The sequence below is a fragment of the Ambystoma mexicanum genome, chromosome 13, assembly GCF_040938575.1.
Source record: "Ambystoma mexicanum isolate Mex_15411 chromosome 13, UKY_AmexF1_1, whole genome shotgun sequence".
In the NCBI taxonomy this organism is placed as follows: domain Eukaryota; kingdom Metazoa; phylum Chordata; class Amphibia; order Caudata; family Ambystomatidae; genus Ambystoma; species Ambystoma mexicanum.
The window spans coordinates 513433132-513449408 of NC_090938.1; positions in this window are offsets into that span (position 1 = coordinate 513433132).

Sequence of the window (16277 nt, forward strand, 5' to 3'; positions counted from 1 at the left end):
GCTCTCATCACTGTAGAAGAAAAATGCAATACATTTGCAATGATTGACACTGGCGCACAGGCCACAATTATGTCTAAAGAATTGGTAAAGAGTATCAATGAAGGAGATCCCCACAGAATCAGATCACAGAGAAGGAAAATCAAGGTCCAGTGCATAATTTTAACGGGGAAGAGGTGCCTATTATAGGCGTCACCGAGGTTGATCTAAAGATAGGTAAACACAGAATGAAACAGGAGGTATTGGTCACATCCATTTGTGAAATTCCATTTCTGATGGGAACAGATTGCCTGAAAAGATTGTCTCCTCTCAAAGGTGGGGTGAATGGAGTACTGTGGTCCTTAACCAAAAAACCATTGAGACCTAAGAAACTAAAATCACAAAACAGCAATATAAATGAATGTCACACCGTTGCCAAAACAAATGATGCAGTGGAGGTATATCTCCAGAATAGCTGCATCCCTAGTGTCATTGTTATATTAATGTGTCAAGACAAAATGCAGAGTGAAAATGAAAAAATACCTGTACAAATATACTTGGACCCAAGGAAAAAATGGCAAACTGCCATAGAAGAGCACACATTACGTTTTTATTTAAAAGAGAAGACATGTAAACAGAATACTGCTCCTAAAGCAGATTCAGAAAAACACATCACCACTCTTGCTGAAATACACATGGAAGATGAGCAACCATGGGTTCATATTGGTATAAATGATTATTCTAAAACAACAAAAGCCACTTTAGCACTTGAACAGGAAAGGAGTTTCATTAATGAGAGACTGTTGCAAAAAATAATGGAGAGGGAGGAGATCCCGAAATTTAGAATTAAAAACCAATATGTCCCTGGTTTGGACAGTCCAGACTTTGAAAAACGAATTGCAGGCAGATGCATGCTGAAAATTAGTATTGGTCAAAAGACAATTCACCATAATGTTTGGATAGTGAGTGGGACACAAAATGAATTTTACATGGGCAATGATATAATGCACAGAATGTGCATGGTGTTAGATTTCCTTAATCAAAAAATATGGTCACGCCTATGTGGGCCGGTACCTGAATTTCAAGATAAAAGAAGAGCTTATCATTGCGCACAGCTGGTCCCATATGCAATTGAATTACAGCTGAGGAAGGATACTATTATCCCTGCATTCACCAAACAGGTTGCAATAACACTGAAATGCAAACATGGACATCAGAGGAAAGATTCTGATGCATTTGTGTGCTTAAATGAATCCATAAAACAGCAAGGCCTGGATTATGAATACATTCCATTGATAGACATTGGTGAAGGGTCTGTAAAAATTATGGTGAATAATAAAGGTTGTCAAGATATTCATTTAGAAGAAAACTCCTCATTAGCAATGGCCATACAAAAATCACATTATACTGCACACCTAAATAACATGGTGATTGGAAATATCCCTGAAAAGTATGTGGATGCCAAGGGTGAGTTGCCAGAATACTTGGACTCTCAGCCCAAAGGAATATTTAGAATTCATTCTGTGTACCCTTATGATTCAAATGAGACTGTCATCAAGAGGATTGCATAACATTTAACTTAAATGAAAATTAAACGGAAAATCAGCCCATTGAAGTGGAAGCTAATATGGCAAAATATTTAAAAGTGGCAGCTTTACAGAGAGACACAGCCACACAATTAGAGGAAAGCACATAGATTCCTCTACTGGAAGATTTTCCAGAATTTTCCAAAATGGTAGAGGAGCAGATTTTATCAACAGATGCATGTGACAGCGATGAGGATAGAAATGAACTAAGGAAGATATTTATGGAGTTTAAAGATGTATTTGCAAAAGATGCTTATGATTGCGGTTTAACTGATTTACATGTGGCCACGGTACCGGAAGGGTGTAGTAGAAGCCCAGTATTTGTGTGCCAGTATAGATTACCACTGGCATGTTTAGAATCATTGGCAGATATTATTAAAAATTTGGAGTCTCAGGGAATTATCAGGCCTATTCATAGCACATCCAACAGACCTATTTTGGGTGTGTTGAAGCCAAATGGTCAATGTCGGCTATGTGCAGATTTGAGGGAGTTAAATAAAAGAGTGCCAGTATCCAGATGGCCACTGCCATTCATTGATCAAGGCCTAGCTCAGGTGCATGGTTCAAAAGTGTTTACCATGTTAGATCTCACCTCTGGATATTGGTGCGTGCCATTGGTAGAGGAGATTCAGAATTTATTTTCATTTTCATTTGATAAGACTCAATACGCATGGGTTAGAGTTCCATTTGGGTATGTCAATAGTGGGAGTGCATTTGGAATATTTTTGAGAAAGGCTATGCCTGATGCAGTGGAAAGAGGTACCATAGTCTATGTGGATGATGTCCTGATAAAGAATGAGAGCTTGAAAAACCACTTTGATGAAATAAGACATGTTCTTGGCCAATTGCAGAAAGCAGGCGCCAAAGTATCTTTCTAAAAAAGAACAATGGTGCAAGAAAAAAGTGAATTTTCTAGGCCCTGAAGTGACTGAACATGGACTAAACCCACAAAAGAAGAAAATAGAAGCCATACAAAAACTAAGAGACCCTAAAAATGTGAAAGGGGTAAAAAGCTTATTAGGAATGACAGGCTATAAGAGGAAGTTCATTGAAAATTATGCTGAAATTACTCAACCATTGACTAAACTGCTAAAGCTAAATACACCCTGGAAGTGGGAAAAAGAGCAGTCTGAGGCAGTGGATAAATTAAAGGAATGTCTAGTAAAGGCACCATGTTTAGCATACCCCATAAAAGATAGGGATTTCTTTATAGAAATAGGTTTCTCTGAAATTAAATTCAATGAATGTGAAAAGGCCCTTTTGACCACTGTGTGGGCGCTACAGCATTTCCGCCCCATTGTTCAGGGAGAAAGGGTGTTTATTGAGACAAATCATGAACCCTTGCAGTTTTTAGAGAGTAAAATAATTAGGTCAGGTAATCTAGCACAGTCCAGAATCACTTCATGGATGCTGGCATTGCAGGGTTTTCCTGTAGAAGTGAGATATGGCCAAAATAAAAAGAGCCCCGTTGCTCAAGGTTTAGCAGATCTACATGACTGTGCAGCTGAACATGTATCAAACGAAATAGAAGTAGAACCTAATTTACAGGAGTTTGAACAATCACCACACAAAGCTTTTGATGAAAAGACATGCAAGGATTTACCGACTGTATATGTTGACGGTTGTGCTTTTCACATTGAAAATGACAGTAATAAACAATTAGCGTCAGGGATAGGAAATGTATGGTTGAAATGTGAAGGCGTTCCCAATATAGGGATGAATATTGGAGCTAGGAGAAGTCAAGTAGCAGAATTGGCAGCCATTTATAAAGCAATTGCTACTGCAGTTGATAATAAATTTAGTGAAATTGTCCTGGTGACTGATTCTGACTATGCACAAAATAGCTTTGTGGAATATTTACCTGGCTGGAAAGCGAGAGGCATGATTACATAAAACAAAAAACCACTTAAACATGGAAAAATGATACAAGCCATGGACAAATTGGTGTCAGAGAATGATTTAACAATATACTGGAGGAAAATTCGTGGGCATTTAAAAACTCCAGGAGAGGATAAGGAGGGAAATGATCAGGCAGATCACCTGGCTAAAATTGGGACTGTAATGGGAGAATTGCTACCTAATGAACACTTACTGGGTGAAATACAATTGATGCAGTAACACGCTCTAAAGCACCAAAGGAGATAGAACAACCATTGGTACAGTGGAGTTATGATACACCAGATCAAGATCTGATTAAGGCACAAAAGGATGATCCAATTTTGGGAAAATATTATAATCATTTGATAGACCCTGAACAAAACCCTTTAACAGAAAATGATTGTGTGGGAAAAGAAGAGTTAAGAGTACTATTAAAGAATAAGAAAGGAATTAGACTACAGGATGGGCTCATGATTAGAGAGTTCATAACAGGACAAATACAGTGGGTGGTGCCCCTTTCATTCAGAGGGCTAATGCTACACCATGCACCTGATGCGATAACTGCAGGCCACAGAGGTTCACAAAAAACATTGGAGATACTAAAAGATTATGCTTACTGGCCAGATATGTCTCAGGATGTGGAATTATATACTAGAGGATGTCTAGTATGTGCCCATTTTAAACCCGCTTCACCAATGCATGGAGCCCCATTAATGAAAAGAGGATTAACTCTTCCATGGTCAGTTTTGCAAATAGACTATGTAGGGCCTGTAAAGAGGTCGAGCAGGGGGAACCGTTATATTTTGAGTTTGGTGTGTTTGATGTAAAAATGGATTGAGTGTATTCCTGCACCAGATTGTAGTGCACAAACAGCAGCTACATTACTGGTGAATCATGTGTTTTCAAGATTTGGGTTACCACAAAGTATAGAATCAGACAGGGGAAGTCATTTCACAAGCGCTCTAATCAATAAGGTATGGCAAATACTGGAAGTGAAAAGAAAATTACACATTGCATATTGAGCTGCTTCTTCTGGGGGAGTTGAACGCTGTAATAGGTCTGTTATGGACATATTAAAGAAGTTTGTAGCAGAAGCAGGTTCTAGCTGGGATTTACGTTTACCTTTGGTTTTGATGGCAATCAGATCAACTCCTGCCAAAGCAACAGGTATTAGCCCCCATGAGGTTTTGACAGGTACGAAAATGGTGTTACCGCAACACCTACTATACAGAACACATGAGCAGACACTTGTAAGCGCATCTACAGTTCATGAATACATGGATGAGCTGAGGAAGCATTTACAACATGCATTTGCTTTTGTACAGCAAAATCTAGAAAGAGCTGCTGACAGTGCAAAGTCATATTATGATAAAAAAGACATCAGTTAAAGAGTATTGTGTGGGCGATCAGGCGTATAAATTTCATTTTGGAAAAGGTAAACAGAGAAATTACAAATTTCTGGCAGCCTGGCAGGGGCCATTTCAAATTATAGATAAGATCTCTCCCGTGGTATACAAAATTTTCAAAAACTGAAGGTGAAACAGTAACAGAACAGTTTGTTCATGTAAATCAAATTAAGCCATGGCACCACAAACATGAGGTAAGAAGACTTGAGCGTGTAGAAACAGATAAAGCCACTTGAATACATGAAAGAAAATAAATGAGTTTAGTTATAGGGCAACGGCAGAGAAATAAAATAGGGGTGATAGATTATTGTAATGGAACACAAACACTGTGACATATGTATGTATATATATGTATATATATATATATATATATATATATTTTTTTTTTTTTTTTTAAATGGAGGCTGACATTAATGGAGTTATTTTACAAAATTAAAATGTGTTAAATGTTGAATGCTATTTTATGAATGTTTGTTTTTCTCTAACATGTGCTTAATTTCAGAAGGCGAGAGGAAAAGGGGGAGACGTTTTACAAAGCATGTTTTATTTTTGGTAAAAGGGTGAAGTTAGTATTGTGCTATGTACTTAATTTGTTTTTTTTTTCAATTTGATTTAGATTATTGATTAACACATTTTAACTTGGAGGTCATGGGACGGAGGACACATGAGAAGATGGAGTCCTGGAGTCCATGCGGACGGATTCCGGAGAAGCCCCGGAAGGGGGCGAAGACCAAGGCTACAAAGCAAGCAGCATTGATGATGACACCAACAATATGGATAATTATGATGACATTCAGAGGGAACTTCAAAACTTTAGAAGCACAGGTTGTTATTGAGCCTGGACCAGCACCTGGTATTGCGGTAGAAGAAGCACCAGGATTCATCATGAGTGATAGAAGGATGATTTTCCAGAACATTTATATACCCTTGAATCCTGATACTCTGATGGAAAAACATTTTAACAATACTGAAATTAAAGCTGAGCGAACTAAGGAGTGGCTGTAACTAAGAAAAGAGGATGCTAAGTAGGCAATACGAAATATGTTGATGCAATTGGAGAAAACATTTGTGAATTCAGCAGACATAAAGAAAAGGAGAGGAAAAAGAGAAGCAGTAATGCTTGCAGTTTCATTGGTGATGTCTATAATTGGAGCCATAAGGTACCATGATGTCAACAGCCAACGCCATTCAAGTAGGGACGCTGAGTACTAAAGCACAACAAATGAGTGTTGACCTAGAAATAATACAAAAAACCTTAGATGGAATTAGAGGGGGATTAGATGAACAAGTAAGAATCATAAATGAAACTGCGGTCATATTGAATGAACAAGCAGATGTGATTCAACGGGCAATTAAATTGATTATTAAGCATGACCGAACATTAAGTGAAATACTGAATATAAGGAGTCCTGCTGATAGACTGTTGACGAATTACATGAGAGAAGTTCAAACTGCAATTTCACAATTGATTCGAGGACATATATACCATTGTACTTCGTTTCACAGGATATTATTCATCAAATGATAGAAAGGTTGACCAGAAGGGAGATTGATTGGTAAAAGTGAAAATTGCATTTGAAATGGGCAATGCAATGCCCTTATATGTGGATTTGGAAAGGTTGGAAATAGGGTTTTTATTATGCACCCCATACATAGCTCCTCAACTTATCTATCAAACTAAGTGGGTGCACAATGTGGGATTTTGGCAAGAAGATAAGTTTATTAAGATCAAGACTCCAGAAGTGGAGGCATTTCAGTCATGGGAGCCGGAGGTTTACTTGATCCCAAATTTGGAAACCTGTGTAAAATTTAAAGAACAAAATTACATGTGTCCGGGTAAACCGTTTGTTCCTGATGCTACAGACGCTATTTGTGGTTTGAAATCTGACCCAAGTATATGAGGAGGGTGTGAAGTAGTTATTAGCAATATGGGGGGTGGAGAGTTGGCACAAGCTAAAATGGTCAAAGGTAAATGGTTGGTCAGCACCAGTATGAAGAAGCTAACAGTGGTTCATTTAAATCATGGAACATTTGTCGTCAAACAGTTGAAATATAATGGGCCTCATTACGACCCAGGCGGTAAGTTACCGCCTGGGCCGTGACTTTACCACCATGGCGTAAACTACGTTTACGCCATGGTGGTTGGCGGACTTACCGCCCCATTCCGAGTTTGGCGGGGCGGTAAGTCCCCAATCCCCATTTACCCTTCCCCATTCCCATTTTTGCCCCATAGGGCATAATGGGAGTGGGGAAGGCGTTAATTACGCCACCGTAAATTACGGTGGCGTAATTAACTCCATGGTCCCTTAGCGCCATGGATTTTAACACCTGCTAATAGCAGGTGTTAAATCCGCCATGGCGCTAAGGGACCTCGTACTCAGGCGGTAAGGGTCGGCGCTGTTTACGGCGCCGTAAACCCCTTACCGCCTGAGTTGTAATGAGGCCCAATGTGTTTTACTTACAGGTTCCGAAGGACACAATTGTTTCAATTGGAGGTTTAACATTATTTCACATTACAAAGGATATTTGGGAAAGCCAAGTAGAAAATATTGAATTTTTTCAAAGGGATACATTTCCAATAGAGCCGGATGTGGAGTTCTTATTGAATCATAAAGAAAAGCACGTAGTGAAAATGAATTTAAGAAAAAACAATATCACAGTCAGTAACCTGGGTATAATAGAAGTGGAAAAGTTTAATTGGGGAACCTGGGGGGAATGTTCTATGGTGGGTTTAGCTGTTATAGTGCTCATACTGGGAGGATGGTTGTTTTGTCTGTAAAGGTGAAGATGTTGCTCATGATATTAGCTACAACAGGGAATGAAAGATATCCCAATATGCATGCATTTTAAGAAAAGGAGCAAGTTGAGTTTCTTTCAATTGTGGCATGGACCATTGCCAAATACTCGTAAAAAGGAGGGTATGTAGTGTAATTTATTGTATTTTGGAATGCAGCACCACTGCATGGGATAACATTATTGCTATAATGTGGCACACATATAGCCAGCCAGATGTTGTCAGTGCAACATATGGAAATGCAAATGAAGACAGGTTACAGATTTAAAAGCATAATAGAATTTTTGTTTTCTCTTCTCTCACTTGAAATGCCTCATTCACAGGAGAACACATTAGCTATATATTTGACTGACTTAATTAACCAATACTAACACTAGTTCTAACTCATTAACATTATAATGTGTTCTCCATGTGGAAAGAGAGGCAGAAGAGATGTGCTCTGAGAGTCATTTTTAAACGTGCATTTTTCTCTGATTTTCTCGGGCTGCACTGAAATGTGAAGGACGGAAAGGCAGCAGGAAACAGAAAACAGAAACAGTTATTACAGTATGAAGATCCCATTGTTTGTGAAACAAGGGTGGCAACCTAATACACTTTCTGTTAATATGATTGGAGGGAAGTATATCCGAAGACAGGCTGCGTAAGCAACAGAGCTTTGCTGGATGAGCTCTGACAGAATTAGAGTTAGTTCACTTTTGCAGAGCTGCTGTGAGGTCGCCTATGCTGGGCTACTGGGAGGAGTCGTTCCAGTTGCACTGTTGACCTTCAGAGACTGGGGGTTCCTGGTCACTTGGCACCGGCTTGAGAACTGCAGATTGCAGGTTGAACAGCATGTTCTCGCTGCGCTCTTTAAAATGAAAATCCCGGGCCCATTCATCAGAGGCCACGAGCCAAGGGAGATCGCATGTGAGAGAACTACAGATAACTGGTAATTGTCAAAGTGAATGGAGATTATTGTGGCTGCTGTACGAATGACCTAATATATATCAGGCAGGCAGAGTAGAAAAAAAAGGAATCCCCTGTGTTTAATTGATACTTAATATTGCAAAATGAATATTGTTCTTTTGCTGCATGTTTTCCTTTGTCTCTTTGTTACCGATGATGCAAAGTGAATCTCGTTCCGCTGCTATACATTTTTCTGTTTATTTCTGTAAAAAAAACAAGGGTAAGATGGTGTTCTGAAATGCAAATGTTTATAAAACACAAAAATACATGAAGGCAGACGTGTAGTGTGTTTTTGTCTTTCTCTTTTCTTAGTGCATCTGGAATAGCACTTGTGATATGGGGAAGATTTTGAGGTAGTACATTTGTCATTTTTCCCATATAGATAAAACAACAAAAAGAATAAGTTGTCTAAAAGTAAGACTTAGCAATTATAAATAGCTGTGTGCGTGATTCCACTCAGTGTATGTGTGTGTGTTTTCTGAGTGGAATATAATGCAATAGTTCTTGCTGAGCGTACATGAATCAGCAAAAAGAGGCCTATGGAAACATAATCTCACTAATGTAAATAAATTAATGATAATACCACATGTTATTGTGAATACTTTATATAGTTCACTGGTGTAGATAAATCAGTGATAACAGCCATAGGTGGCACTCTATATGAAAATGTGGTGTTTCTGAATAATGTAGGTCCAAGGCCTCTAGAGATCACACGAACAGTCTAAACAAAAGAAGGGGTTTTTTGTATGTTGGGGCCACAAATAAATTATGCTCACCAAAATACCACCAACAAAATGTATACCACCATAAATCCAAACCCAATCTAAATGTAAGGAGTAGTCATTGCGAAATTAACATTATTTTTGGCGGTAAGAAAATACTGCCAGGCCCCAAATCTACACAAAATACCCTACATACCATAACCATTTGTTGAACCACTTATGATGACTGTCCCGAATTGGGTAAACACAGTCAAATATTGGGTCATACTATATTTTGGCTCACCCTGATTATGTTTGCATTATATATATAAGTGCCTAAAGTGCTACATATATAATATGAATATTGTACCTCTTTTCTGAAGAACCTTTTAACTCTGCATGCATACCTTTGAGAAATGTGTGAAGTTTTTCAGTAAAATCACAAATTATGCAAAGACTAAGTTCTACAAATTCGCACAGTCCTGCTATATATATATATATATATATATATATATATATATATATATATATATATATATATATGATCATCACAAACAGCACTTTTTGTTGAATGGGTTTCTCTCTACTCATCCTGTCAATTGCGTGTTTGTCACCATGGACTCATTCCTTATTTCCCAAATCCCTTTGGCTCCTGATGTACTCGTGTTTAGCTGGCTATTGTCTAATGGCCAATGTTCTTACTGTTCCCTCCATTCATTCTCAGAAATGCCTTGTTATAATGTATGCAGTATGCTAGCAACATACTCACAATTGGTTTCCATTTCCTTTCACTTTAAAGGCGTTCCCAGTAGGCAGAACTGTTATTTTCCCCTGCTGCAAGTATACAGCTTCAAATGTATACTGCTGTAGCATCACACTCAATCTTCCCATGCATGGTGCAGTTTTCAATATTTTCTTGGATGTTAATACCTGTATCAGAGGGCTACGGTCAGCTTTTAAGTTGGAATGTGTTCTTCATATGTACTGAAGGAGAGCAGTAACTCCCAATGTAATGATCAAAGTTGCACTCTATCACCACACATCTAGTTTGTGCACCACTCACTGCCCTGTAAGCAGATAATAACACACTGTCATGTATCTCTTGAATTTGCGACAAAAAAAAGTTTCTTTGCCCATTTTCACTTAGATCTACCGTCACGATGCATGGAACTTTGGGACTGTATGTCCCCAATATTCTACACATGTCTTGCTTAATTACTACAAACGTTCCTCTTAACTCTTCGTTCTGTGCAAACGTCACATCTTTTATACAAATCGTATTAATAATATTAAGCCAGTCCTACAACTTCCCACAGCTGAGCCTTATTTTCAGGTTCAGGCACCTCCATTGTGACCTTCACCTTATTCCCTTTGAGCCTTACTCCATCAGCACAAATTGTATGATCTACAAGTCAATACTTTGCATGCAGGACTTGCATTCTGATGGTACTATGAGGAGGTCCCTTTCCCGCAGCCCCTCTAACACTGTTCATGAAGCTCTTTCCCAATATCAATATATCAACTTGGAATATTAGAATGCCTTCTTCAAGTCCCTTCAAAGTTTGCTCCACCCATTTTTTGCACTCGACACAATTGTACACTTCATATCACAAATACCCTTCAACTACCACCATAAACCATGGCTCAGCATTTCCCTCCCCTCTATCAAGCAGAAATCCAGATGCCTAAATAGGGCTCAGGTGTATAAAAGGTGAAGGCCCTAACAGAAAGCGAAAGGAGGAGAAGGAGAACGAGAATAAGGAGCCGAAACGCTGTGTTGGGAAAAGACTCAGACGTTTGGACGCCGGTATGTATCCTTGAGGATATGCAACTGGAGGGTGCGAGACCAAGAATCCTCAAACTGGAAGGTCTGTAGCTTGGTCTGAAAAACTGTAGAGAGAGAGAGATGACGCCCATGCAGAAACATAGAGGCAGCTGGAGCTGCAAATGCAACCTGGAGCAGGGGAAATGCATTCTGCATTTTTGTAAAGTCAGAGGTTGAGAAGTGCAGTCAGGACGTGCTCGACGAACGTGGCAGTCTGCAAAAGGAGCAGCCACTGAACACAAGCGAAGCGCCGGTGACTGTCAGAGGACACAGGGAGATTGGCGCGCTCCTGGGACCGCAGGCAAGTGATTGTCCAAGTGAATGTGAACCATATTGAATACCAAACTGAATTGAAACTACTAATGGAATATAGTACACATGAAACTGAGTTGAAACTTACTATTTGAATACAATAAACGCTGAACTAAGTTGAAAATACTAATTGAGTACGTTGAACACCAAACTGAATGTAACAAGTGCTGTTTGAATAAGATCTCAGCATATTGAACAACGACTACACATTTAAAGTCACACAGGTGTATTGAATGTCAGATTGTATACAAGCAGAACTGTGAGCAAAACAAAAATCATATGGAATATTGAACAATCCTTTAAGTATTCTAATAAACAGTGTGAGAAAGGCCCCTATATCTATGGTACAATAAAAGACTAATACAGAAGAGTGTTACAATAAGCAAAGTGCATACAAGTGTGAGAAGTCAGAAGCTAGAGGCAGAAGGGGACAAACAAGATAAAGGGAACTCATGGTTGCGCAACCTGTAATGAGTGGACTGTGTGGTCTGACAACTGCACCAAGACCAGAGAGCCCTAAATGATGACAATCAAAGGGCATTGGAAATGATTCCTGAATAACTATGGAACAATTGGTAGAGCAGGTCAGAAGGTGGCTCAAGTAGACCTAATGTTCTCTTGCATTGAACATTAAGCGGATGAGCATTATAAGTGCTGCAGTGAAGTCTTGGGGAAGAGTACCATGAGAGTTGGAAGAACTGAGAACCGCTGTCTTGGGGAAGGGAACCTCAAGAACTCCATTTTGTGTGAATTATACTGTATTGAACTTGAGGAAGGGAACCTCAAGATTTGACGGAACACTGTGGAGACAAACATCCACCAGAGCTGTGTTGAACTTGGGATAGGGAACCCAAGAAAGAACTCTGAGCTAAGAACAGCTGAGACTTTACTTTTGAACACTATTCTGTTGACTAAAATCCCGTACCACATTTTCTCAAGATGTGAGGATAAGCATAGGTCTTTGTCATAGACAGACATTTTGATTTGGATTTACAGACACAGACTTCCCTTAATGTTATTTAGGCAGGAGATCTCCCTATCTAAGTTATAGAACAAGTTAAGCCTTACACCATCCTAATAATTTAAATAAAACATTCTTTGAAACTTGAAATCTGATGTCTGTGTCATCTCTTGACACCATGCCTATCTCACAATAGCCATCCACTTCCTTTAGCTCAACTCATCCAAAATGGAATACCTCCTCATCTGCATCCCAGGCACAAACCCGACCCATTCCTGGATCAAAATTCACAGACTACCCATACTTCTCCCTCTCTACACCTGTCGAATCCATTGGTTTCACCATTGCCCCCACTCACCTTTCCTTCATGCACCACATTGCTGCTGTGACCAAAACATACAATCCACAACTCTACCTCGTACACAAAATCAGACACATTCTTCTCCCTGATTACTTCTTCACCTCAGTCCAAGCACTGTTTGTGTCCAAGATAGATTATGCGAATGCTCTCCTCACGTGACTCCGCAAAAGGAGCCTTGAACCCCTGCAAGCTATACAGAATGTAGCAGAAAAAAAAGTATCCTCCACCTACACAAAAATGCACATATCACCCTGTAACTCAAGCAGCTCCACTGGCTGCATGTGCCCCACAAAAGTGCCTTTAAAGGACTCTGCGTAACATTCAAAGTCTTGATGTTAAACTCAAACCCATCATCCACACAAACACCAGACAAGCAAACCTGCATCTTCTCCACATTCCCCTCTGCAAACTAAAATGCACATAAAGCAAGCATTTACCCAGTGGGCACCCAGAGCAAAGAATACCCTAACACTTCACATCTGCACTGCAACCTCCATAACCACTTTCCTAAAGAGCCTAAAAAAATACCTGTTTCACCACTGGCAATCCAGCCCATCTAAATCCCCTACTACAACAAGTCTATCCTATTCTTCCTGTGCTACCCTGCCAACATTTTATTAACCTGTTGTACCTCCCTTTCACCCTTTCAACCTTGTACGGCACCATGAGATACTGTAGTTAGAGCCAGTGCTGAACACAAATTTAAATAAAATAAAATAACATGATGTCATTGCAAAATATGGTAAAGAACACCATTCCATCATATATATTTCAGCATTATTACTAGTGCTGCCCTGTTCAATGCTGCTCATTAAGATCCTGGAAACCTGAGAAATAAAGTTGGTACCCTTTAGTGCGCTCCTTGGGAAGAATTACTCAATCACTTGGTTATGTTAATTCCAATTTGTTTATTCAGTATAGGTTCTGGATACTCCATACACTTAAAGTTTCAATAAACAAACTTTGTCTCCCAAATTGTCTCCCAACACGTGTTTCCCCATGACTTTAGCCACGGTTCCTCAGGGGAGATTCTAAAGTGAAAAAAGAACCCAAGTTCATACATTGTATATAAACAGAGACTTAAGTGCATTAAACCTCTAGTTTCATAACCACTTCTATCTGAGAAGAGGACATACACTCACCCTTGTCATGTTTCTCATAATTCTGATTCAGTATTGATTGGTATTCAATTTTCTCTCGCATCGGCTCTCTATTTGTCTTCCTTTTGTTCTTTTTCCCTTTTTTTTCCCTTTTTTTTCCTTTTTTTCTTTCTTTTTTTCTTTTTTTCCCTATAAGAAAAATGCACAAAGCTCATATGCTTTGGTTCACATTCTAATACTGGCTATTAATGTGTTATATTTCTGAACAGCAAAGCAGTCTTTGCTGTCCTATACAGTGTGCTGTGTCCTTCCTAGCCTATATAGAATGGCATTTTAGTATTGGTCCATTATTACTAGTATAAATTCTGCATTTGCATTGGTATTCAGTTTGATTGAATTTATGCACCCTCTATGAGGTAGCCCTTTACATTTCTAGAGAAAATTATTTTAAATTGCTATAGAGTTTACCTTGTGTGTAGATTCTTGTGGATTCAAAGATGTTCCTTTCTCTCGGTACGATTGCCTCTGTGCATCCGTGGTTCCCGGATGGATCTTACCTCAATTCTGCTTCTGTTTATATATCACGGAGCACGTCGCGTGATGACGTCATCGCGTAATGTGCCGCGATGACGTCATACGCGTCAAAAAACGTGCGGCGGCCATCTTGGATTTGTTTTTTGTGAAAAAAAAAAAAATGTTTGTGTTTCTATGTTGTAGCCTTCATTTTTGTACAAATAATTTTCAGGTTGCATTGCTATTTTGCAAAAGAATGGATTAATTTTCAAAGAACCCCTAAGCTAACACTAATGTCTTCTTTAATTTAATTGTGTCTCTAAATGTTGTTGTATCTATGCGTATGTGATGGCATCAACACGTTGGATCCAGCTTTCCGTTTACTATATTTCAGTGTATGTGGTATAGAGTATATAGGCTCTATGTATAAATGAACAGCAAGTTGCTTATACATGCTTTCAGTGGTAGACATAGAGGTACTTAGGATGATGCACATATACAATCAATAGTGTTTTTATAACCAGCTTGCCATCTCTGGATCTGTGTTTAGGGGTTCTTTGAAAATTAATCCATTCACAAAAAACAAATCCAAGATGGCCGCCGCACGTTTTTTGACGCGTATGACGTCATCGCGGCACATTACGCGATGACGTCATCACGCGACGTGCTCCGCGATATATAAACAGAAGCAGAATTGAGGTAAGATGCATCCGGGAACCACGGATGCACAGAGGCAATCGTACCGAGAGAAAGGAACATCTTTGAATCCACAAGAATCTACACACAAGGTAAACTCTATAGCAATTTAAAATAATTTTCTCTAGAAATGTAAAGGGCTACCTCATAGAGGGTGCATAAATTCAATCAAACTGAATACCAATGCAAATGCAGAATTTATACTAGTAATAATGGACCAATACTAAAATGCCATTCTATATAGGCTAGGAAGGACACAGCACACTGTATAGGACAGCAAAGACTGCTTTGCTGTTCAGAAATATAACACATTAATAGCCAGTATTAGAATGTGAACCAAAGCATATGAGCTTTGTGCATTTTTCTTATAGGGAAAAAAAGAAAAAAAGAAAGAAAAAAAGGAAAAAAAAGGAAAAAAAAGGGAAAAAGAACAAAAGGAAGACAAATAGAGAGCCGATGAGAGAGAAAATTGAATACCAATCAATACTGAATCAGAATTATGAGAAACATGACAAGGGTGAGTGTATGTCCTCTTCTCAGATAGAAGTGGTTATGAAACTAGAGGTTTAATGCACTTAAGTCTCTGTTTATATACAATGTATGAACTAGGGTTCTTTTTTCACTTTAGAATCTCCCCTGAGGAACCGTGGCTAAAGTCATGGGGAAACACCTGTTGGGAGACAATTTGGGAGACAAAGTTTGTTTATTGAAACTTTAAGTGTATGGTGTATCCAGAACCTATACTGAATAAACAAATTGGAATTAACATAACCAAGTGATTGAGTAATTCTTCCCAAGGAGCGCACTAAAGGGTACCATCATTATTTTTCGGAAGTGTACATATATTGCTGCAGCCACAATACAGGCACCCCTGGTGCAGACCCTTGGCCATCTGAGAAAGGAACCAGAGAGGCACAAAGGCTTCGCTCTAGATAGGAACTCAAGCCGACATTGGCTGCAACATCTGTTTTTTTCAAAAATATAAATCCTGGAAACCTGATTTATGGGCCTGAGAAATGTGAGGTAATAAAAGAGGCTCTAAGGGCAGTGCGGAGAGGGCGGATCTGGTCTGAATGCCGCCTCCTTTTCCTGGGTGAGCGCCGAATTAAAGTGTTTTGGCACTTGCATCGTAACGCCCTTCAGTAGGACGGACTGCATCATTGTACCTTTCTTTTGACAACATGCACTTTTCTAATTAGGAAAGTAGGAGTTCAGAGTGACGC